The sequence below is a fragment of the Equus przewalskii genome, chromosome X (assembly GCF_037783145.1).
Source record: "Equus przewalskii isolate Varuska chromosome X, EquPr2, whole genome shotgun sequence".
Classification (NCBI taxonomy): Eukaryota; Metazoa; Chordata; class Mammalia; order Perissodactyla; family Equidae; genus Equus; species Equus przewalskii.
Genome location: NC_091863.1, coordinates 88,777,959 through 88,802,813, shown reverse-complemented (window position 1 = coordinate 88,802,813; position 24,855 = coordinate 88,777,959). Strand labels below are relative to the sequence as shown.

Below are 24,855 nucleotides of genomic sequence, written 5' to 3'. Positions count from 1 at the left end.
TGCCAATGAAATTCCCAAACATTTTATTCGAGAGGCAGAAAAGGGAAACATTTTTGGTCATTTCTAAACCACTCAAGCATGGGCATCAGTTTCTCCACTCAGCAAAGCTGAGCCCCAGAGCTGCAGAAGTCACTGTGCAGGACAAACTCGAAGGCAGGAGTATTTTCCTGCAAACAAAAGCCATCTTTGTCTGCTGCCCAGCTTTGGGAGAAAAACTACCTCAACCCAGGAGCTTGGAAAATTCTTGAAAGTTCTCATTTTATTCCAGCAAATCCAACCGAATTGGCAAGACTCCTGGCCATGTGAACCTGAGTCAGAATGAGTCGCCTCTACCCACCCCCTCCCCACAGCACCCAGAACCCAGCAGGGTACACTGGGCATCAACACACATTGGTCGTCGATTCCTCCATGGGAGCCCCAGATTCCATTTCCACAATGTCTGCCTCATTGCCAAAACACTCGGAAAGCTGCACTACAGAACATTTTGAAAACAGGAAAAAAAAGCATCCATCAACTCACCACTCTAACACAACTCTTAATTTTGTGTGGAAAGTTCTCTTCCAGTCTTTATCCACGTGCAGACATATTTTTACAGCACTGTAGTCATAGGGAAAAACTGCAGCAGCTTCAGCCAAGAACCAGATACCATACAGCTCATGTCACTAAACTTTCCAAGTGAGAGCTTTTTCTTCCCTCATTCACTCCATTCATTCATTCAGTCATTCATTCAACAAACATGGATATCACCAGGCTCTGGTGCTCTGCCCTGAGGAGTATGGAGATGAAGATGACTAAGTCATAGTTCCCGCCCTCAAGTAGCTCCCAGTTTAGTGGGGGAAACAGACAAGTCAGCAGGAAATTATAGCACATTGTGATCAATGCATAAATGCTGTGAAACCTCAGAAAAGAAGCATTAAAGGTGGGCGGGAAAGGGGTGCGCGGGACGAGGGGGGCCAGGCAGAACATATACAAAGGCATGAAGTCAGAGGAAAGCAAAGTGTCATCAAGTAGCCGAAAATAGTTCAGAATGGCTGGATCATAAGCAGATGGCAGTGGACGCAGAGACAAAGGAGGGGGGTGGCAAATCATTAAGATCAAAGGTTTCGGTTTCATTCTGAAGGCTGTGGGGGAGCTTCAGAAGGATTTTAAGCAAAGTAGTAGTGCAGTCAACTGTACATTTTAGGAAGATTGCCCCAGCAACAGAATGGAGGGTAGACGGGAGAACATGAGATAGGTAACGGGGGGACCATTTAGCAGGCTGTCACAGTCATTGACCAAGATAAGGAGGGTGTAAAGGAACGAGATGGCTTCCCCACTTACACGCTGTGTCACCATAGTAGGTGACTTAACCTCTCTGTGCCTTAGTCTCCTCTTCTGTAAAGCAAAAGTAACAATAACATCTCCCTTGTGGCGCTGCTGGGAGGAGCAGATGAGCTACTGCACGCGAAGCGCCTGGCGTAGTGGCTGGTACCCAGAAGACACTCAAGGATGTTGGTGCCCCTTCCCCTCATTCCCTCTTCTTCCACCTCACCCTTCCTTAAAGGCTGGCACGGTATGGAGCATGGAAGTGGCCGAGGCAGGATTCTAACCCAGACAGTCTGACTCCAGAGGGCAGTGGAGAAAGTTTGAAAGTGCCGTTGTCAGGACAGTTACTTAGAAGGATTGTTTAGCCGAGTCGAGGGCCCAGCTGAGGTTGGAAACTATGACTTTCGAGTGGGACTAATCAACAAAGTGATGGGATTTTCTCCAGCAGTGCTCCTCCATCTGGGTGTAAGCACAGAGGAGCAGGCTGTCAGTTAAATTTATCCAGGCTTGGGTTTTTGCCTAGTGTTTGTGTCAGAAAGATATAGGGCAAGGGAGTTGAGGATATAGGCAAGATCCTGAAGTCTAAGTTCCAGGAGTAAGACAAACAGACCTGGCTTCAAATCTCTTAGCTGTCCTGTCCTAGCTGTGGGACTTTGAGTAAGTCACTCAACCTCTCTGAGCCCCAGTCACCTCATTAAAAAAAGAGAAACATACCTGTCGGATAAAGTTACTGTGAGAATTACATGACATTTTTGAAATGATGTGGTAAGATGCTTGGGATGTGCCTAGCACATATATATTCATTGTTATTTTTATCATCATCATCATTTTCCAGGATGGATGGGGAAGGAAGTAAGGTGAGAGGGGCTGACGGAGTGGGAGGACGAAATGGGCTCAAGAGCCTGGAGATCCTCCTGAGGTAAAAGGATGAGCTCTGAGGCCAGCGGGCAGGATGTGGATGGTGGAGGGTTCTGAGATGGAGCGGTTCTGACCGATGATGAAGCATGGCATGGCTAGGATGGGGGTGTGTCCTGCACATGGATCACGGATGTCGAACTCACCCAGAATGATGTCAGGACTTGGGGTGGAGAAGAAGACAGTGAGCCAGATGCCGAACTCTTCGTTGAATGGGTGAGGGAGGTGGTTTGACCAGGAGGGGGTGGTTAAAAAGAAGAGTCGATGAGGAGAGGAGAGAAGAGGGTGCTGTAGGCAGATGGCATAAGAAGGAGGAGTTCTTGGCCGCAGGCGGAGGAGTAACGGTCTGGCAGCAAACAGGGGAAGCCAGAGCATAGACCCCACCTCCCAGCCCTAGGGCGCCTGTGGTGTGGGAGTGTGAGCAGTGCCCACTAGAGGGCACTGCGGGCAAAGCCGTGAGCGCCTCCGTGGAGACTCAGGTTTCAGCGCTGCAGGCGCCGAGGTAAACAGTGTTCTGTGAAGTTTACTCAGAGTGTGGGGCGAATTGGCTCCCGTGGGGTGGGGTTTCCAGAGGGTACGGAAAGGAGTGGGAGAGGGCAGTAGTAGGGAGACGACTGAGTCGGGGGTGGGGGTGGGGAATGGGAGCACAGAGCAGAATGGGGATGGTATGGGAGAGGACAGATGACTGGCAGGCAGGCTCAGTCTGGGCTGTCGCCAAGGACTGGGGGATGTGAGGCCTGCGGGGATTAACTGTCCTCAGGCTTCCAAATGGAGCTTTTTTCCTTTACATCTTTTGTTTATTATAAAAGTAACGCATGCTTGTTTCAAACAATTCTAATCATTATTGAAGTGAAAATCCGCCTCCCCTATCATGTTCCCCCGAGGTAACCACTGTTGACAGTCTGTCTATCCTTCTAGATATTTCTCCTATGTAAAACATATAATATCATTTAAAAAAACCAGAGCCCACTGTACTAATTCTTCTGCAACTTGCTTTTGTCGCAATACTATATTGGAGACATCATTGCATATCAGTATATAAAGATCTAGCTTGTCCTTATTTGTGGCCTCATCGTCATTGTCATCATTACAGTATGCAGTAGACATAGGACTGAGTAGCAATTATTGAATGCTGTGCTCTGTGTACTAAGTATTTCACGTGGATTATCTCCATTACTCTTCACGACTTTATGAAGGAGGTATTAGTTTTCCCATTTTATAGATGAGAAAATGGAGCCACAGAGAGGTTTAGAAACTTGGGCAAAGTCACACATCTCATGAGGGCTAGAGGAGGAAGTCATTTATCTCCTTTACTCTTCACAACTTTATGAAAGAGGTATTATTTTTCCCATTTTACAGATGAGAGAATGGAGGCACAGAGAGGTTTAGAAACTTCGGCAAAGTCACACAGCTCACAAGGGCTAGAGGAGGAAGTCAAACCTAGGCAGTCTGACCACAGAGCCCAAATTCTTGATCATTACATAGTGAAGCTTAGTCTGTCATTACTTGGATGTACTATAAATTATTCAACCAGTCCTCCACTGAGGTCATTTAGGTCATTTCCAATTTTTTGCTATTTACAAAAGACGTTTAAATGGATATTCTTATACATGGAGCATTTCAAAAGGATAAACTCCTAAAAGAAGACTTGCTGGGTCAAATGATGTTTCGAGTTGCTCTCCGGAAGTTGGGCTAATTTAGACATGCACTGAGAGTGAATACACATGCGTGTTTCACCATATGCCCACAAACGCTGGGTTTTAGCAACCTTTTCATTTTTGGCCAATCTGAGAGGTAAAAGATGACACTTCAATCATTTCAATGCTGTTTGAATTTACATTGTTACTACCTAATTTTTACTGCGGTTGGGAACCTTTTCTATGGTGTATGCCTTTTGTGTCTCCTCTCTGACCTGCCTGTTCCCTATTCTTTAGCCATTTTGCTAGTGGATTGTTCAACGTGTTTCCGCTGACCTACAAAAGCTCACTCATTCATTCCTTCAACAAGTATTTTCTGAGCACCTACTGTGTGCCAGCCGCTGTCCTCGCACTGGGAATACAGTGGCGAATACAGTGGCTGACATTTGAGTAGAAGAAAGAGATAATAAGCAAATAACTAAATGACGTAATGGCTGATCTTAGTCCTCTGTCTTTCAACTTTGCCTGAGACATCTCTCGCCATCCCGAAGTTGCTCAATTGTTGCACAGTCCAATCTGTCATTCTTTTTCTTTAAAGCTCCTAGGGTTTTTTCTTGCTTTGCAAAGACTTCCTACCTCAATATTTAAAACATATTCTCCTGTACTTTCTTCCAATCTTTCAGTGGTTTCTCTCTTTAAAATCTAAGTCTTTGGCTAAGCTGAAATATATTTTGGAATAAGGAGTGAGATAGAGATCCAGCTTTATTTTTTCGGATGGCAGGCCAGCTGTCACAGGAAATGGCACCATGTATTGAATGGGGCGTCCTTTTCCCCAGAGAGGGTGAAGCGAAGCCCACAGAAAGGAAGAGCCTCAGCTCAGGGTCACGTAGCAAATTAGTGGTGGCAGAACCGGGCAGAAATTTAAGGTTCCAGGGGTTGCTGATTTCCATGGCAGCAATACACAACTGAGCTCGCCATGGCTCCATCCGCTGGTGCACTTGACCCCCCTCCCTGACCCTCGCCAAGATTCACTGTCTGCGGCCAAGGCATCTTCCCTTTCTAATAAGCCCCCTGACCTCTTGCTGAGAGATGGGAGTGCAGCGACCCATGGTAGCTCTGTTCCTTATAAATAGGCGAACACCTGCTGGTCTCTGCTGAGACACCTCGCATTGAGGCAGCTTGGGCTGCAGAGAACTGGAGGCAGAGGGCAGACAGATTTGTCATTTAGGAACCAAAATAGGAAGTGTCTATTCTAAATAAAGAAATCTGGCGTTGTTTTCGTTCAGTCGCTGACGGAGCAGCTGCCGTCCCGGGAGCCTTCCAAGGGGGCTGCCTCGAGTTATGCCAAAGTGATAAACTGGCGGTTTGGAGACTTCTGGGGCTTGCTCTGAGGCCCCGGCTAGAACCGGCCTCGAGGCCAAAAGGTTTTCTGGAAAAGGCAACTGTTTACCCCACCTCCAATGCAGCTGGGCCTAATCTATTGCATTTGGTGTTTCCTCTACAGCTTTTCCCTTCTCCCTCTACATTTCCTGGGGCTGTGGACATTTTCTCAAGCCCCAGGAGACAGGCATGCAGGAAGGTGTCTTCAGGGAAAAAGAAAAGAGAAGCGGGAGTTGGAGTTATTCAGGCTACTTGGGTTGACTATTTTTTTATAGCTCATATTTTCCCTCAGTTACCAGGAGATTTGCGGTCAAAGTGTTCGAACAAAATAGGTGGATAATTGCCTCCATTATTTCACTTGCCTTTCCGTGGATAGACATAGCCGAACAAATTGGTGAGTTGTTATTGTCCTACTAACCTTGGTGGGTATTTTGTTGCTTCTCTCCTAAACCCTGCTGTAAATTTACTGCTTGTAATAAGGCAAAACAACCTTTTAGCACCCGTCTGCCTCCCACCTCCAGGCGGAGTGGGCGGCCAGCCTCTGCAGTGAGATTCAAGGGCCTTCTGCCCATTTCAAGGACCCCTCCAACCGGTCACGTTGATGTCAGATATTGTCACCACCCACACAGTGGAAAGAGACCAGAGTTCTACCGCCAGCTCTGCCATGAGTCACTGTGTGACCCGAGGCAAGTCACTCTGCCTCTCTGGGACTCGGCTGGCTCCCAGTAAATTGAGAAGGTCTATCTAAGCGGATCCCTACCCAGGCTCCTCCTCAAGATCGCCAGTGGTGCTTATTAATATGCAGATTCCAGGCCCCATTCAGACTTACTGAATCAGACTGCCTAAATGGTCAGAGCCACTGTATCTGTATTTCAAGAAAATTGCCAGTGACTCCATTGTGCAGCCAGGTTTGGGATCCAGTGAGCCAGGTGACCTCAGGGCCGCTTCCACCGCTGACATTAAGTGGTTCCATCCCTCCCTCGGCACTTCAGTGTTCTCTCTCTAAGAGAGGTGCTTCCCTTCATCCCCCTCTGCAAAGGCGGAGCGCATTCTCTCCTCAGGAGCCCTGAAGGCTTTCACCACTTGTTTGTCAGATATTAAGCAGTCACCTTTGAGGAGAGGACCCAGAAGGAAGGGGCACACACATTGTTGATGCAGAAGGGGGTCAGGGGAGAGAAAAACAGCAGCAACAACAACGGAAAAATGGGGGGCTGGATCTGTCTGAAGGCCAAGGCAGTCTGAGACCCACTGAGGACACAGAGGGCGTTGACATATTGTAGGGACCTCACCTGAGCCTCGTTTTCTCTGGGGTCATCTCTGCAACACAATGCAAAGAGGTACAGCCATGCTAGGAAACAGCCTTCCTGTTAGTTGGTGAGGTCTTATGGCTCCTGAGGTTGATACCAGCAAGTGAGGGTGTGAACACGTCTCTCTCGGCCACTGGGGCCATCTGACCTCAGTCCCCGGGCCCAAACATAACTTGAAACAAGAGGCCTGTGAGAAGCACTGGACTTTGACATCAGGACCCTAGAGCTTTGGGGAAAGCTCTGAACTAGAGCCCTCTTCTCATAGCTGCCATCCTGCCCTCGCTTGGTGATCAAGAGCCCCCACAACCTGCTAGTTTTATCCCCCAACTCTGCTGACCTAGATCCCTGACAATCCAGCTCTGTGCTTGAGTCCACTTCATTATTCATTATTCACTCGCCTGCTATTTACTAAGCACCTACTCTGACCTGGCACTGGGTTAATTAGGCCAAATGGCAGCAAAACAGACATGGTCCTGGCCCTCAGAAAGCCAACAGGCTAGCACAGTAGTTTTCAACCTTATCAGAATCAGCATCTCTCTCTCTCTCTCTCTCTCTCTTTTTTCGGTGAGGAAGATTGGCCCTGAGCTACGATCTGTTGCCAATCTTCCTCTTTTTACTTGATGACTCCAATTCCCAAAGCAACATCACAATTGTCAACATTATTTTCTGAAATGGTGAAGGACTCTAGGTAAGGCTCTGAAAAAAAATCAATCGTCCATCTCTTTACACAATAGTTTCATTAAAACTGTGGGGTCTGTGGGGGGAAAAAACCCTTTGAGCATACATGTAAAATATTTATAGTATAAGATCGGATCATTATAAATTAGGTTTTCACCTCCATGGAAATCCAATAGAACATTCAAAAATCATGCGGGTGCTGGACTATTCTTTGTTTTGGTGGACTGTCCTGGGCACGGCAGGACACCCAGCATCCGTATTTCCAGTCCACTAAATAACCTCACAAATTTTCCAAAAGTCCCCTAGGGGGCAGTATTGCCTCAGTTGCAAGCCGCTGGTCTAGCCTTCAGTTCCCATAGGGCTGGGGCTTTGTCTGGTTCTCCCCAAGCTCCCATCCCCTTCATGCCTGCCCCCAAAGAATGGACTCTCCTCCTTGATACCAGTGCTCCGCCTCCGCTTGATCAGTTCAGCTAGGCTGGGTAAGACTGCCGTTCCCACCAAAGCCAGCTGCTGGTCTAGATTGCAACATGTTGTTGCCTTTAAGTGCTCCCACTGAACTTAGCTCCTGCAGCTGGGGCTCCTACCCCATCGCTAGGGTGCCGCTACGTGGAGATAACCAGTCCTTCCACTCCGCACCCCAGCCCCCCACCCCCTCCTCCATCCCTGCACCCTAGCTGTTGATAAGCAGTAGAACAGGTCCAAGTACAACCAGGTTGGAACTTGAGTCTCACCAGATCCCTGTGGCCTTTTGCTGCCGGCAGATAGATTCCCTTAGGATATTGAAAGAGGAAAGAATTCTCTTCTGCAAATATGTAGCCAAAGACAGTCAGCCACCCTCGGGGCTTGCTTCTACCAACCTTTAGACAGCTTTCTTGTCAGCGTCAGAGCGATATCCTCAAATCATTTGAGAAGCCTGCCCAGTTCCCTGAAGGGCCCTGTGGCCGAGAGTATGTGCTCTGGAATCAGACAGACCCGGGTTGAAGTCCAGGGTCTACCTCATACTGCTGAGGGACTTTAGGAGTTTCACTTAGACTCTCTGAGCTGCAATTTGCTCATCCAGAAAATAGTGATAATAATAGTACCTACCTCCATAGTGTTCTTCTAGGGATGAAACAAAATGAGTGCCTATAAGATGCTTAGCAGAGTGTCCGGCAATAGTAATCACCCAGAAAATGATAGTTACTGTTGCTATTCTGGGATCACATGGTGTGCGCTGAAAACTGGCTCCTGCTGACTTCATTTGTCCCGTCCTACATGTTTCCATTTTATCTTTTAGAACAAGTTAGACATTCTTGTGAGGCTGACCAGTATGGGTCTGCATCCTGGGTTGAAGTTCCATCTTCTGAGAAAGACCAAGCTCGTAAAATCTTCAACTCTCTTCACCCAGCCAAAAAGAATGTATTTTCATTTTTTCTGTCCTGTCTCATTGCACAAAGAAAATCTGAGACGGAGTCATTGAGCAGAGCAGGATTGGGGAGCAGGATTAACTAGGAACTGTACTTAAATACAGCACCCACTTTCTTAGGAAAGTCAAGAATGGTCTGAAAAGATGTCTGGTGAAGTTGGCCGCATGGTTAATCACCTCAAGCCGTGTCTGCAGGATGTCAGAGCTTTTGGAGGAAAAGGGGAAAACACAATCAATCATGCAGGTGCCAAAGAGAGCATTGAGCTCCTGGGCAGGGATGGTATTAAAAAGTCATCTTGGTGCATGCAGCTAGATTAAGGCAACAGACATTTTGAAGGTTCTAGCTTGTTTACTTAGCATTAAGAAAGGGTCTTGAGCAATCCAGAAAGCAGTGAAGGGAACAAGCAAAGGTTTATCGAGCAGTCAATATGTATAGGGCACCTACTATGTGTGTGGCACTGTGAGGGCTATAGAAAGCAAAGGAATGTAATAATCAGTCTAGAACGTTCCCTTGAAGAACTTGCTACCCAATCCGGGAGTGGAAGTAGCGTGGGGAGAAGAACAAATCCATAGACAAAGCATTAGAAAGCCCTTCAGCTGGGGCTTTCTGAGTAGGCTAACGTCCTTTTAGTTGCTGTAATTATAGTCTCACAAAATCAAGCAGACAAGATTTCTGCCATTTGGTAAAAGAAAAAATACAGTCAAGCTGATTAAGGTGGCTGTTTGACTTTACAAGGACTTACACAGAGTGGTTCTGAACCAGGTTTGGTGTCAGGCAGATCTGGGTCTGAGTTCTGGCTCTGCCACTTTACTAGCTGTGTGACCTTGCCCAGGTTGCCTAACCTCTCTGAGCCAGTTTCCCCCTTGTGGAAATTGAAGGTAATAACAGTACCTTCTTGGAAGAATTGTTGTGAGAATTAAAAGAGATACATTATGTAAAGCACTTAGCACAGAACCAACCACACAGTTAATGTTCCCTAAAAAGGTAGCTTACTATAATCATTAAAAGAGAGAAAAAGACTATTGCTAGCATTGGCCAAAGACATCTAGAAATTTCGAAAGAACATTCCACCGTCTCCCATTAGCAATGGGAGCGCTAGTATTCTCGGGGAAGAGCCGGCCAGGCCTGGTCAAACGGTGAGGTGAAGAAAGTGCTGCAGCAGTCCTGCGCCAGCCACTCCTCCCCCAGGTTGATCTGGCGTTCATGCTGCCACCTACTTGCCCAGAAGGGGCTCCCTTCTGCCATTGAGGCCCCTCTCTGGGAGCTCTTGGTCATCCAATTTCAATATTCCATTCTCAACCTCCCTTTGCAATTTGGCATCCTACATCTCCTTCCCTGAGGTACAACAACACTAGAAAGGATAGGAAAATGCTAATGTGACCTTTTAAAAAAGAGTGAACTGTATGTAAAAACCCAACAGCGCCTCTTGGAAAATACGTGTACACAAAACCCCACAAAAGGCTCTGACTCATGCTTGGGAGAAGCAACAGGCACACCTGAATAGATTTTTCTAATTTCACTGGCTAAAATTTGTCTGTGAGTCTCCATCGCAGTATGTATAGTTTCCACCCCAAAAGGAAACGCTTTGGGTTATTAGGAAAAATCATGATGGCGATTCCAACAGAATGTGGATGACAGAATTTGCTCCCGAAAATGCTACCATGTGTATTTTCTTGTTTCCTGGTTATTAATACAATACATTTTGCCTCTAAGTCAAATGTTTTTACTTATGCCAAGAAAAATCGTGAGTTACAGGAAATCTAACAGGCTTAATTAGTGAGGAGTTTAACTTAATCCAGTGGTTTTGCAATAAACCAGACCGAGTCAGGCTCACTCGCTGCATTTAATGGGAAGTGAGTGGTCAGAAATGGCCTTTAGCAACCTTGTTAGAGAAGAGGCACATGATGCGCACAAACAAGGCTGGTTCTCCCGAGGTAAAAATGACAGGCTGAGGTCACTGTAATTATCAACAGTGCTTTTTGCATGCAGGTTCCTATTACATGTGTTACCTGTTGCTTTCAACTTTCCGTAATTGCAGTTTGCTATGGTCAGACAGTGCTGTTTTTCCTTCTTTTTACCAAGCAGCCCACTCGGGAGAAAGTCATTCATGGCCCCCCGAGTTTGCCCTGTAAGTGTATTTTAAAAGGCAAAGTTTCTTAGTCCAACCAAATGAAAGCGATTGGAAAAGTTCACCATAGAAACGAGAGGCCTATTATGTGTAATAGCTGAGCTCTTTGCAGCCCGATCCTGAGCACTAGGCCACAATTTCAGATGAAAGAACCTGTAAAGGCTTCAGAAGACAGCAATGAAGACGATTAAGGGATTGGAAAAGAGGATCTAGGGGAAAAGGTTAAAGGTATTAGGATTATAAGGACGATTTAGCCCCCAGAGGAAACAAATGAAGGCTGACCAGCTGTTCTTCCTCGCTGTTGATGGCACAGAATAAATGAATGGCAGCACGAGGCACTTTAGGTTAGATGTAAGAAAGAACTTTATGACAACAAGTCTCCTTAAACACTAAAGGCCATTCATTCTTCACCCCTAAAACATTGGTAGAGCCCCAACCACATGTTGGACTGTGTGCGAGGCACTGGAGGAGGTCACAGCCTAATGAGGGAGATACACCAAATAGATCATTACCAGACAGTGGGAGGCATGCTATAATAGAAGGAATTTGGGATGGCTTGGATTTTAAAAGGGCAATAGGGCGCATATAGCATAATATTATATGTCACCTCTGGTGGGGTCTGAGGCAGCACCAATAATGAAGTACGTTGATATTTCTAGAGAAAAACAGGAATATTCACACAGGGTGTGATAAATCAAGACTAAATAGCCTTATGCCAGTTCAAGTTTTTCTGCCAAATGAATTTGCCACAAACTTACAAAACACTCTCAGTTTTCAGAGCTTTTTGGGTTTTAGAACGATAGATATGGGACAGCGGATCTGGCAAAGGGGAGTCTGGTCCAGCAGTAGGACTTGGGAATGACAGCGGACTTGTGGCCACAGCCAGAGCATGTATTTCTAATGTTCTAAGGTGTCCCAACTCTGCTGCCTCAATACCATAGACAAATGTGGGGAAGATGGCTCTGTGTGTGTGTGTGTAAAGCATGGGGAACCTCCTCATTCCTCCTCAGGTCAAGCCTCACTTTTAGAACCTGTATATAAAGTAGCCCCTGGCAATGTATCTCAAAGGAATTAACCAAATAGTCAAATGTTATTGCTATGGTTTCAAATATCTGGCCCGAAGTCCCTATGAGCACGCCCACAAATTTTCAGAATAAGCATCCTCATGTGGGGTTTGCAAAGTGTGGTAGAATGAGCGTGGGGCCTCTGGCCTTCCTTTTTTTTTTTTTTGAGGAAGATTAGCCCTGAGCTAACATCTGCTGCCAATCCTCCTCTTTTTGCTGAGGAAGATTGGCCCTGAGCTAGCATCTGTGCCCATCTTCCTCTACTTTATATGTGGGATGCCTACCACATCGTGGCTTGCCCAGCGGTGCCATGTCTGCACCTGGGATCCAAACCGGTGAACCCTGGGCGGCGGGAGCTGAACATGCGCACTTAACCCCTGGGCCACCGGCCATCCCATGGCCTTTCTTTTTAACCTGTGTTCTGTGAAGAGCAGGGGCCGGGAGAGACTGCTACTCTGCTTCCTCTCTCACACCTACTCCAGTGGATGGCAGAGCTCAGCTTGGCAAGAGATAAAGACAGCTGGAAAGCCTACAGGGAGGGGCACCTGAGCACCTGGTTATCTGGATTGGGAAACACCCAACTACCCTCTGCCAGCCAAACAGCTTCACTTAGGGGCTAACCTCCCTTGAGGGGGAACACCCAGTGAACCCTTCCACACCCTCAGAAGTTGTTTGCTTCCTGAAAAAAAAGGGGGCAGTCCTTGAGTTCATTCTCATTCTGTTTCCGGTCAGAAAAAGGAGACGCCCCCCTTCAGGGGCCATTTTCTGCTACCACCTACCCACAACCACCACCTACACCTAAAGTTCAGAGAAACTAAGGCCCTCTTTTCATATTTAGACTCCCACAAAACCATATCCTCTGCCCTGGTCCTCCTCTCTGCCCTCCGGGAATCCAAGCCCACATCATTTCAGGATGAGCTCAGCCTACAACCACTCCCTCTGAGGCCTGGCTTCCCAACCTTGGTCATTCCAAAGCGCATATCTGTTGCAACACACAGGGCCCACCCTAGGCAAAACTGAGCCGGGGACACAGCCTTCAGTCCGCTGATTTCCCAAACCCCCACGCCCTGCCTCTGCTTGCCTTCCTCTTCCCTGGGGAGTCTGCTTCCTATAACCCTTCCTCTCCTCTCCCTACAGGAAAGGCTCTGATAAAGGAATTCGCACTCAGATATAAATAATAAGCCTTCCTTATCCACGCACACATGCCAGACCATCCTTTGCAATTGGACTCAAAGAAATCATGCACTGACAGTAGAGTTTGTGGCATCACTCATAGGCAAAAAGGAAATATCAGAGGGCCTGGGGAGCCTTTTCAGAACCCATCAGATTATGATGTGGGGCCACCCAGTCAGCTCTCATCTTCCTTATGTAAGGTGGACTGTGGCAACACTCTTCAGAGGAATGGACTCTATTCTCTGAATTCGAGTCAGGTGGTGCAGTCAGACATCAGGAGGGAATATCTGGAACTGGGACTGACCTGGAAAGTCTGAAATGTAGGGTTGTCAAAGCTTGAGGGTGCTGGAGGGAAGGGGTTGAGGAAGGAGGGGAAGATTTTGACAAAAGAGCCATGTTGGTGAGAAGAAGGAAAGAGAAGCAAGGGAAGACACAGTGGGGGAAGAGAAATCTGGATGGCAGTGGAGGTGAGCTAGAGGATTAGTAAAAACAGATTTAAGGAAACAGGTAACACCTTTTGAGCGCATATTTGGTATGGTCGCTGTAGCTGTGTTGTCTCATGCCATCCTCACAACAGCCCCAGGAGGTGAGAACTGTTATTAGATCCATGTACAGGGGAGGAAACGGAGGCTCACTGAGGTTAGGTAATTTGTAGCAAGTCACACAGTCAATGAATGATGGAGCTGGATTCAAACACTTGTTGGTCTGATTCCATATGAGGGAGGGGCCAAGCACCTTTTGGTTGTAGGAGGAGCCTCCCATGTTGGTGTATGTTGCAAGAGGCCCCCAGACAACCCGTTCCCCTCACCACAACACAGAAGTACCCACACAGCTTCCACAGGGACCACCTGCTTCTGGGTTAAAGATTGCTTTTAGGGAGGGCACCGTTAAAATGTAAATATGCGCTCTGGAAAAGGTTAGTACAGCCCACAAGTTGGGGGAAAATCCTGCCCTGTTTCAAAGTCTTAGAGGAGTTGGGAAGGTTGAAGCTCTCAGCAAAATGCGCTTCCTGTAGGAGCCATAGCAGAGGCTGCAGGTGTGAATGGCACTGTGGCACTGAGTCCCTGAGATACACAGGGAATCTGAAGACACCAAAGAGAAGACAAACTTGACTTCATAGTTTTACCCAGAGCTGGTCCCGCCCTCCATACACACAAAGAAGGGGAGAAGCCATTGGAATCCAACAGCCTAGGGTCAAATCTTGGCTTTGCAACCTGCTAGCTACATGACTTTGGGCAGGTCACTGTTCTGAATTTCCGTTTCCTCATCTGTAAAATACAGATAGACATAGAAACACCTACTTCAGACATGAGATCCTGTAAAATGTTCTGCATGATGCCTGGCACTTAGTAGAAACTCATTAAATACCAAGTCCATCTGCCCGGCTCTCACCACCTCTTGGCAGTAAAGGGAGACTGAATCTTAAAGCCCCGGAAATAGCCTCTGAAGATAAGTGAGGCCGAAGACATTCACTGCTTCCTTCAACACATAAGCCCTGAATCCCTCCTTTATGCCCTAGTGAGTCAGACATGAATAAACCAATCCTTGTTCTCAAGGAGCTCACATTCTAGTGGGCACAGGTCCGACACACTATGGCCACATGATGGAATGCGTCATAATAGACGCAGATCTAGGAGCGCTAGCGGGGCGCCTGAGGGCATTGAGAAAGCTTCACAGAGAAGATATTTGCGATGGAACTTGAAGGAAAACCAGCAATCATTAGGCAGATAAGGAAGCAAGCATATTCCAGGCAAAGGGAGTAGCGTACATTAAGGAACACAACATGGCAGGTTTAGGTGGAGCTGGAAAAGCAAGGATCGGTGAGAGTAAACTGGAGGAGGAGTCAGAAGGGAGAGGGCATGACTAAGTGACATCTCTGAGCAGAGAGACATGATATTCAAAATTTATAATAACCAGTGTATCGTGGGCATCAAACAGTTAGGAAAGACCCAGTGGTCATAAATAATAAGTAAGGCCACACTGGGGCCTCTAACGAAAGGATTCCTCATATTTAGAGTAGTTTTGGCAACTGAAGTAAATATAGGTAGATAATGAATGCTTATGCTATATCTGACATTTCCATGCCGTTTAAACATTTAGTTTGACAGTAACAGTAACATCTGGCATACAAGATATGTGTACAGTGGCACGTAATACTATTTTACAGAAGCAATTTTGTCAATTGCACGCGTGTCTGTATATAAGAGATTCTTTGCTATCCTGCCAAAACTTGGGTACCTATTCAGTAGACTATGAGGGAGGAAGACTCTAGTATCTTTATAGCTCCCCTGAGCATGCAGGCCACAGCCACACACATAATATGTCCCTAATCAATGTTGAATTGATGTAATGAAGTCAGTCGAATTGAGTGTTTTCCCTTTGAAATTTGATCCCTGTCAGTTTCTTTAAAATGTTTTATTTAATAATTCTAATTAACTCACCTCTTCCCCTTATCCTATTCATGGACTTTGCTAATAATGACAGATATTCTTGGGTTAGAGAAGGAATGTTTTTTAATTATCTTTGGCCTCCATAGAACTCCCTCTTAGTTAATTATCTTCTGATTCTCCCTGACTCATCCATGGTCATCCCACACTATAGTCTTATGCCAGCATGGATTTTACTGTCTGACCTGTTGTGTTTCTGAGCCTCCCAAGTGAGAGAATCAGTAATGCAGACTAGCTACACAATGAGGTTATATTAATCATTTATTTGTAAGTGAACCAGGTCACCTTTCACGTCAGCTCTCCTAACATGTCAATTTTTAACGCATCTAACATGAAACAGCCCAAAGAAATCAGTTCCAGCTAGGTAAGGTCCTGTAAATAAATCGTTTTTAGAAAATTGGTAAGAGCAAAAATGATCTTTTTTTTCCACCACATTTAGTCCTAACCGAATCATTGGGACCAAGGTCATCTCCACCTGCTTTTGGGCTGTGAGGGCAAATTCAACATTGCGTGTGTAGGAAGTGAGAACCCAGGGTTTAGGCTTTGGAGCCGACTAAGCCTCTGTTTAAATTCCAGCTTTACCACTTGCTTGCTGCGGGCCTTTTTAACTTCACCAAGTCTGGGTAAGTTGGGGATAAAAATACCTACCTTGCAGGGTGGTTGTGGGGATTAAAGGTAAGGTATGGGAAGCGGAACATGCTTAGCCCAGTGCCTGGCAGTGAGCAGACACTCATTAAGTGATAGTTGTTATTATTATTGTTACTGTGAGTCCATTATAAAACAGCAAGAACACGAGACCATGAGTCAGGAGCCTGGGTTCTGTTTCTTAGTTGTACCACTAATGAGGCAAAGACATTGTCTCCTTTCTGGACCTCAGATACTTTGGAAAATGAGTAGATTTGCTGACGGATGGCTAATGTGTCACATGGGTTCCACCAGTCTCCTTTTCAACGTCTATGACAGGCGTCAATAACCAATCACAGCACTCTTTCCTGATGAGCAAACACATCAACTGAGCATCATTCTCAACACCGGGTCTCAAATAGCCTCTACTGCTCAATTAAAGTTGGCAAATGAAATGAAGCTTATTTGCCTTTCCTGAATTAAATAGCCTCAGATGTATGTTTTGGTACATTCTATGGCTTTGTGGAAGAATGTTCTCTGATAATATTTGCAGGCCAACTTTGAGGTGAAGTGAAGGATTCCAGGTTCACAGAGTGACTTCTCACCTAACAAGAGGGAAACACATAATTCAACCTACTGGTGTAATGCGATAGGACCAACCCAGATTTATGTCTATTTCTTCTGCTGTGTCCTAGCTTTGTGACCTTGGGCAAGTCACTTAACATCTCTGAGCCCGTTTCCTCATTTGTAAAAATGGACCTAAGATGATAATATAAACCGGTAACATTAGGGAAAACTGAGTGAGTGTGTAGGAACCCTGTACTGTCTTTGCAACTGTTCCATAAATCTAAAATTATTCCAAAATAAAAAAGTTTATTTTTAAAAAATGGGCAGAAGGGCACAAACTTGAGGGACTGTGAAGATTAAATGAGATAAAATGTGAGAAAGCACGTAGTTTGGTGCTTTCTTTTTTCCCTCCCAGGCATTTCCCTTCACCTACACATTCAAACTTGCCGAACCCCTGAGGAATCAATAGGTATGCTTTCTGGACTGTGATGCCGGCAGCTCACCTGCCTGATAGCATTGCAATTCAGAGCCTTGCTGCCAAGCCGAAGCCCTGCAGGCAAGAAGGTTGGGTTTACACAGTCCTGGGAACCACTAAATGTGTCACACATTGCCAGAAAGCAAAATGCCCTGCATATCTTTGTTGGACTCTGTGCATATGTGTGTGAGAGGGCAGGGGGGTCCACAGGGGGAGGCAAAATAGGAGAACTGGGTGGAATCTGGATAAGGCCTGCAGGTAGAGAGTCAAGGAAGCAGGTTCATGCCCATTTTCACCCTCACGCTTAAAACTTTTTCTTGTCGGCTTTGGGTGAAAGCACTGTTTCCAGATAGACTCCAGTATATCCAGATAAGTTCTCTGGGGAAAGGCAAGAGGAGGGGTATATATTCAGCCATTAGGTCCATGCTGGTCCCAGGCCTACTTTCCTCCAAATCCATCCCTCCCTTTTCCCTTCTCTGCTCTAGCAGGATGGGGTGAGGAGAAGGAAGGGGGACGAGTTGACTCTTCAGGCTCTTTCCAAGGCTCTAGTGGGATTGGCCAATGGAAGGCACTGGTAGAACATTGGAAAGCAGGAGGAAGAGAGAATCTAGGCTATTTCTCTCCCTCCCTCTCTGCTTTGTGGGTTGTCTCCAGCAGTGATTGTGTTTCTCTTGTGGCTCCAACACTGCTGACCAGGTTTACTGTGGCTGCAGTTTCCACCAAGTGACCCAGCCCCTAGGAGCTCCCTGCTGTGGCTAATCTCTGGGTTGCCTCATTGTCCTCCACTTGGCATCAAAGCTCTCTCATCAGCTGTGTAACCAGTTCCCCACACTGAATTCTATCTCCCTTAAATACTCTGTGGTTTCTGTTGTCCCAGTTGGACCAGACTGATCAATCCTCCACTAGCCAATAGCAAGGGTTCCTCCTTTCCACTAGCCAGTTTTCATTTTGGCATGCAAGGCTCTAAGAGACTCATCTGGAAAATCAGTGGGAGATTAGGAGAGTGGAAGAGGTCTGGGGAATTAGAAATGGAGGTCAAGCTCAGGAGAGTCCGGACACCTAAGAAGTCTCTGAAACTAGAAGAGAGCAAGAACAGAAAAGCAGCAGAGGTAGTTTTGTGGCTTCTTGTATTTGCTGGGTCCCAGCCCATGAGTACTTTGGGAGTCTTCTGCTTTGGAAGAGAGCAAATCACAGCCAGGAAAGAGAGGAGAGATTAGCCCTCCTCCCAGCCCAACCTCCAGTCAGCTCCAGGAACATGGAAAGAAAAAGAGAAAAGCTCCAGGGTTTGGCTTGCCTGCCTGTAGGTGGCGGCTGCACTCCAATCAGATGGAGGAGAACAAACCCAGGAGTCCCACTGATCCGATTAATCAGGCTGTCCCAATGGGCAGTGATCGAACTGTCCCAGGGAAAGGATTTGCTTGAGGCTGAGTGGCAAGGATTTGAACAGCAACAGAAACCACGTGGGATTGTCCCCAGGACAGGAGTCACTTCACTTAATTTCCTTGAAAATTGTGTTTGGGGCTGTGTAGACCCAGCCACAGTGCCGCAGTCTCATTTATCAGCCACTAATTGACTGTGTGACCTTGTAAAACAGGGAGAGGGCAGTCTGGTCCCGTGCTTACCTAAAAGGACACATTGTGAGTACCCAATACACATCAAACTGTAATTCTAGCTCAGAAGAGATACAAGAGCAGAGGGTGAGAAATGCTTGCTGCTGGTGGCTGAGAAAGAAAGCAGAATGGAGGAACTACCTTGTAGTGCTCGAGAGCATGGTTTTAAAGAAATTATTGTTAGTTTGGTTATCAATGACAATGGCAATACTGTCATTGTATATGAAAATATCTCTGATTTTTTGAGATGCATAATGAAGCATGTAGAGGTATAACTGATAGATTGCTTGGGATTTCCTTCAAAACATTAAGTCAAAGCATAAAAGAGAAAAAGAAAGGGAGATAAATAAAGCCAACATGAAAAATCTTGGTAGCTATTGAATCTGGATAATGGGTACATGGGGTTTATTATTGTATTCTACTTTTGTGTGTGTTCAAAATCTTCATAATAAATTTTTTAAAGCATACATTTTAGAGTCAGACTTGGGTTCAACCACATTCGTTCAGGCAACAACTATGTATGAGTAATGCTGGATGCCAGGCCCTGTATTTTGAGTCCACGGTGGTGGATGGAGGGAGCACAAAACAGACCAGGTCAGGATTCTGAAATGTAGGAAAGGCATTTAGCTATCAGGTGGCCAGAATAAAATGACAAATGTCCGCTTCATCTGTTTATGCTCTTTCTAATCCGTCTATTCTTTTTCTAAAGCAATTTCTGCTAGAAAGGCCAGAGTGCTCTCTGATGAATTCTCCCATGATCCCTGGAGGCAGGAGCCACCCTAACCTAATACTCTCAGGATACTGAGCTCTCTTTTTGCAGCCTCTGCTGCTATAGCCAGGGGCTAGGCACGTAGGAAGCCCTCCACAGGGAGGACCACTGCAATATGGTGTGGGCTGTACTTCCAGTGCCCTGAACAACTCCTATAGGCCCACCCAGTTCTCACTGCCAGGAGATTCCAAGGTCTCCATGGAACACTCTGGAGTCACAAACAAATTGCCCTCTCCCTCCCTCATCTGTCTCTCTTCCTCCAACCTGCCCGGGATTGTGCAATTGAAATCAGGTGCGAAATGAGGCTGTCTCAAAAGTTAGACCTGCATTTGAATCCTGGCTCCACCAACTTAACTATCAGTGTGACCTTGAGCAAGTCACCTCCTTGCTCTGAGCTTCCATTTCCTCTTCTGTAAAATCGTGACAAAATGGTGCCTCCCTCACAGAGTTGTGTGAGAGTTAATGAGGAAATGCATGCAAAGTGCTCACACAGTGCCAGGTACGTGGTAAGCCCTGGGCACTGCTATTGCTGAGGGAGAGGGGAAGAGTCCATCCTCTTCTCTGTGAAGGGAGGAGACAGGAGTTGAGGTCTCTCTGAGCCACAGCTTGATGATCCAGCATGCAGGGCTCCTCTTTAACGTGGGCCCTTAGGCAAAAGACCCCATGCACCTCCTCACTAGGCTAGGGAGAACACAGAGAGCCCAGATGAGATGGAGATCCCCTGGCCTGGGGGCACCCTAGCATTTTAGAAGCGACGCAAGAAGGAAACCCAGTTCTGAGCCCACACCAAAGGTTTCAGGCTCACTACAACAAAGTCCCCCTGAAGCAACACACACATTCCTTGTCTTCGAAGCCAAATGTTTTGCCTAGTTTCCAACAGTTATCTAGAAGTTGCTCTTGAATTGAGCAGGTTCTTTGGCCCTGCACTGTTCTAGATCCAGAAGGCCCAGCCACTCCCTCAGGATCTGGGAGTATGAGCCTGCGACAGTGGGCAATGGGCCCGCGACAGTGGGCAATGGGCCCGCACCAACTGAATCAATCAATCACACAGCCCCCAGCTGCTCTGCCAACTGGACATACAGAGGGCTGGCCTGCTCTTCCCGAAGGCCAAGTCAAATGTCACAGAAGAAGCCTTGTGGTACAGTCTGCAGATTCCATTTTCCAGGTGAAGGGACAGAAGCTCAGAGAGGTTAGGTGGATCATCCACCATGGTCCAAGGCATGCCAGAGAGCTGGCAAGGGGCTCCAGGCCTCCTCATCCTCCCAACTAGCATTCTTGCCCTTGGCTCCCTGCTGTCTCTGAGTGTAGCTTTGTGGCAAGCAGCTCTCAGCCCAGGGTAGGCAAGGGGGACGGGGAGGAGAGAAGAGGGATGATTCCTGGAAGAATCCCCTTAGCAAGAGCAGTGTGACTTCGCCATGGTCATATGTTTGTTTTAAATAAACACATGTTGAAGGTTTCATTTAAGTCATTAATGGGGAAACCAGTAAGATATCACAACTGGTGCCAAAGAGAACTCAAAAGAGAGCACATTTAGTCAGTTAAGGGATGCTAAGATGAATTTCCATATGAATGTAAAACAGGAGAAACTGGTCAATAGTCACAGCAATAATCAATTGTATTCCACCAGACACCGGACCTATACAATCCCCAGAGCCTCCAGAATTACACTGAGAGGATATCCAGTAACTCCTTTTGCTCACTTCAAAATCTATTATAATTTGCGCTATACCTGGAAATTGCAGAGGTGTTGGGGGTTCTTGACCTGGCCATTGCTTTTAATGAGGCAGAGGAAACTTTAGAAGCATGAGTGGAGGGACATGAGTGGAAAGGGTACAGGCTTGGGAGTAAAGGAAGGAGGGGCTTGAAGCCTGGTTTCTGCTCTTCCTAGCGGTGTGGCCTTGGGCAGGGGAACTCATCTTACTGAGCTTCAGGCTCCTCACCTGTAAAATGGAAATAAGGAATGGTAGTATCTGCCTCATATGGTTGTTGTGGGGATCAAGGATGAAGATAAAGCACGTGATACATAGTAATTGGTCGATAATCATAATAGCCAACCTTGAATGGGTGCCTGCTCTATGCCAGGCACTGGCATATGCAGTTTACATGTCTTAGTTGATTTATTCCTCACAACAACTATGAGGTAAGTACTGTTATTAGCCCCTTTTATAGGTGAGGAAAGTGAGGCTCAGGGAAGTCAACTGACCCAAGATGACCCAGCTAATTAGTGGTGGCACCAGTGTTTGAACCCAGGTAGTGGACTTCATAGCCAGAGCTCTTAAGTTCTCTACTGCCTCCCTGTTTCACGGGAGATGTGGTCTTTGGTCTGAGGCAGGCCCAGAAATAGAAGGGCAAATGCAAATAGTGCACATGTGGTCTGAATCCAGGAAGGAAGTTTCCTGCAAACACATGCCCCGGTAAAGAAGGTTCAGAGGAAAGGCCAAGGCCCGGGCCCTCGCAAGTGTTACACGTGTCTCTAGCCTTACACTTCCTATTCCACCCACAACCTCCTCCCCCAGCTCACACACTCACACTCACACACACATCTCATCAAACCTTTTGAGTGATGCCTCCTCAGTGCTTCCCAGTCTTTTTCATTTCATGGAATACATAGAAGAGTTTATTTTTAAGGCCCAAGGGCCCTTGCTGCCCCAGGCCTTTCCCAGCCCCTCTGAGGGCTGAAGCGATCAATAGTTTGGTGTATCAATTGAGTCAATTTGCTGTAACTCACAGGTACCTTCTATATGCTCCAGGCACAATGATCTGACTATAAATTTCTGATCAAACAGACTAAAAATTTGTGGAAAGTTGAACACTTAAATCTTTCACTACATTTAGGGCTTTGGACCCCATTTCCTTCCACTTACATTCGAAGCTGTTAGATGAATAATTGCCTAATATTTAATGTGATGTCATATATTTTTAAACATGTTATTTTAAATGTCTAATCAATATGAATTCATTTATCATTCTTTCCTACATACATGGATTATAAGCTCACCTGTGATTCAGGAGAATGTAAAAAATACTTCCATGGGAATTTTATCTTAATTCAGTATTATTGGTCTAAGTGAAACATTATCTGTTTGCTCTTCTGAACAGAGAGTTCATTGATTATTGTTCATCAGAGGAGAAGCATAATATTTTTCGTATTTTTTTCAGTCTTTGACAAAATCATGGGTAAAAACTGGCCATGTTTACATAATGCCAAAAGATCTGGATGAATCAAAAAGGAGATGGTGAATTGTTCAATGACTAGGCTGTTTGGTCCATGTACTTCTTGCCAACATCTGGGTGTTTGGCATGAGAGAGTTGACAGTGTTTCCTTCTCATCTACATGTTATGGCTTTGTGTATATGGATGGCTTCTCCCCAAACAACTTGGATGCCTCATTTATGAGGGAATATATGGAAGCAGCTAGAAGTTAAAAATGGAACGGGTCGGACAAAGGGAAAATTGTGGCAGAAAACATTCCTAAAATCGTTCTGCCACTACCATGGAGTTGTAGTCCAAGCAAATGAATTTGCAAATTTTTTACATTAAAGCAGTACCGGGAGGCAGCAACCATGATGTAGAAAATTGTGGCTACTATAAAAATAAACCATTGAAAGGCAAAGAGAAATAATATTACACCACTTATCAGAACACTGTTTATTTATTATCATGCTCTTATTAATCCATTAATCCATGTTCACCGTAGACTGATGTGATGCCCCTGAGCATGATAGTTGGGGAAACAATGACTTGCCCATGAATTCAGCAGTCCAGGGCCCATGTGGCAGTCACATGTACTCTTAATACACTATTCAGTTGTAGCTCTGAATTGAGTTAGTGGACATTCATAACCTCAGTGTGACTGTGTGGAAAACCAAAAAAGGGGATTTCATTCTATAAGAGCAAATCCAGACAAGCTCGGTAGAAACACTGAAAAATCAGCACAGAAAGGCAGAGCTTTCAGCACACATCTGAAAACTGCAGATCAGTAGAAAGTAACTTAAAATTGTAGAAAAAAATAGGCAAGGAGAAAGCTTCACAGTGATTCTCTCCACTTCCCACTCCAGAGTGAACCCGTCTCCTTTTGAAGTTGAGACTATTCTGAAAAATCATGTTCTGGGTGACAAAAAGTGGATAGGAGAGTGGCAACCAGCTGCTGTTCACCACTGAGGCTCCAGAGTAAATAAGTCTGCAGTCATGGGAAAGAGAGGCATATGCAGAAAGAGTTTATAAGGGAGACTCAGGAAACTTCTTTCTTGAAAGCCCTTATGGTCAAAATCTAGATGAAAAACCAATTTCACCTTCTTGAATTGATTGATAAGGTGGTTTGACTGCATTAATCAGCTGCTTGGCTAGAGGGACCAGACAATTTAGTGAATGCAGCTCAACCCCCCAGAAGCTAGGCATGATCCAAGAACTCAACAGAGCCACCTTTATTGGGTTGTATGACAGAACATGCAATTTCTATTTAGCCCTGTGCTTTTGGAGTCTACAGCAGACCCTTTGGCATGTTCAGTTTGCCTAGCTCCGAGATATACAGGATATCTGATTTGAGAGAAAAGATTTAAAAAGCTCCTTCCATGTTGTTACTTCTCAAACATTTTAGTTAAAAGCACTGCTGATGTTCTCATTGTTATTCTTCTATGCGATGAAATAGATAATCAGAGTTATTAGAATATATATTTTTCCATGCAACTAAATATTATTTTCACTTCGAAACTTAAAAAGAGACAGAAAGCTTGTAAACATTTTATTTTTTAACCTGAATTGACCCTTGTCTTTCTTTAAAAAAGGTTTCACATGGATCTACAAGGACCCCATGTTGCGTATGTTAATGTACCTTGTAGAAATTCAGCAAGTATTAATTGAATATTAAATCCTATCAGTTTCTTTTCAAATGATTGTTTAATGTGGGCATGTATTTTATCTATATATCAATGTAGCAATGTTTCTCCATGGGGTCAAATTTGTATTTCGTTCAAGTGAAAAAAACAACTATTGATTAATTGGGGACAGACACACTTCCAATGCTCTGTGGTAAACAAATAAGCTGACTCAGTGTTCTTGGTGGAACAAAACTTTCTCTGAGAGCCGGGAATCAAGTAAACACAGGGTGTGTCTATGCTTCTTAACCTGTTCTTTCCAGTTGGAATCATGGTCTGCAATGACCTGTCTCTTCCTTCCTCCCTTCCTTCCTCCGTTCCTTCCTTCCCTCCTTCCTTCCTTTCTTCCTTTCTTCCTTCCTTCCTATCATACTCTCAGCATAGAGCTTCTCACCTTCTGGCTTTGAAGATTGAATACTCCTGAGGACATGGTGAATTCCAGATTAAAAAAAAATGTGTGTATATTTTGGCTGGAGCTACTGGCTGCCACCATTTG

At 45.7% G+C, this 24,855-nt stretch overlaps 1 protein-coding gene and 1 long non-coding RNA gene across 5 annotated transcripts in view; one reads left to right on the top strand and one right to left on the bottom strand.

Moving 5' to 3' along the window:
* Positions 1 to 24,855, top strand: part of LOC139080943 (uncharacterized) — a 76,754-nt gene that overhangs the window by 23,764 nt on the left and 28,135 nt on the right. The window lies entirely within an intron of this gene.
* RTL9 (retrotransposon Gag like 9) overlaps positions 1 to 24,855 on the bottom strand; it is a 79,167-nt gene that overhangs the window by 40,510 nt on the left and 13,802 nt on the right. Inside the window, exon 1 of one of the 4 annotated variants that reach the window (XM_070603863.1) lies at positions 8,309 to 8,378. The exons of 2 other annotated variants lie outside the window; for them this stretch is intronic. The gene's annotated coding sequence lies outside the window, so the exon portion shown is untranslated. Of the gene's footprint in view, positions 1 to 2,366; positions 2,541 to 8,308; positions 8,379 to 24,855 lie in introns of those variants that run through there. One more of the 4 variants, XM_070603861.1, reaches the window with a different exon arrangement.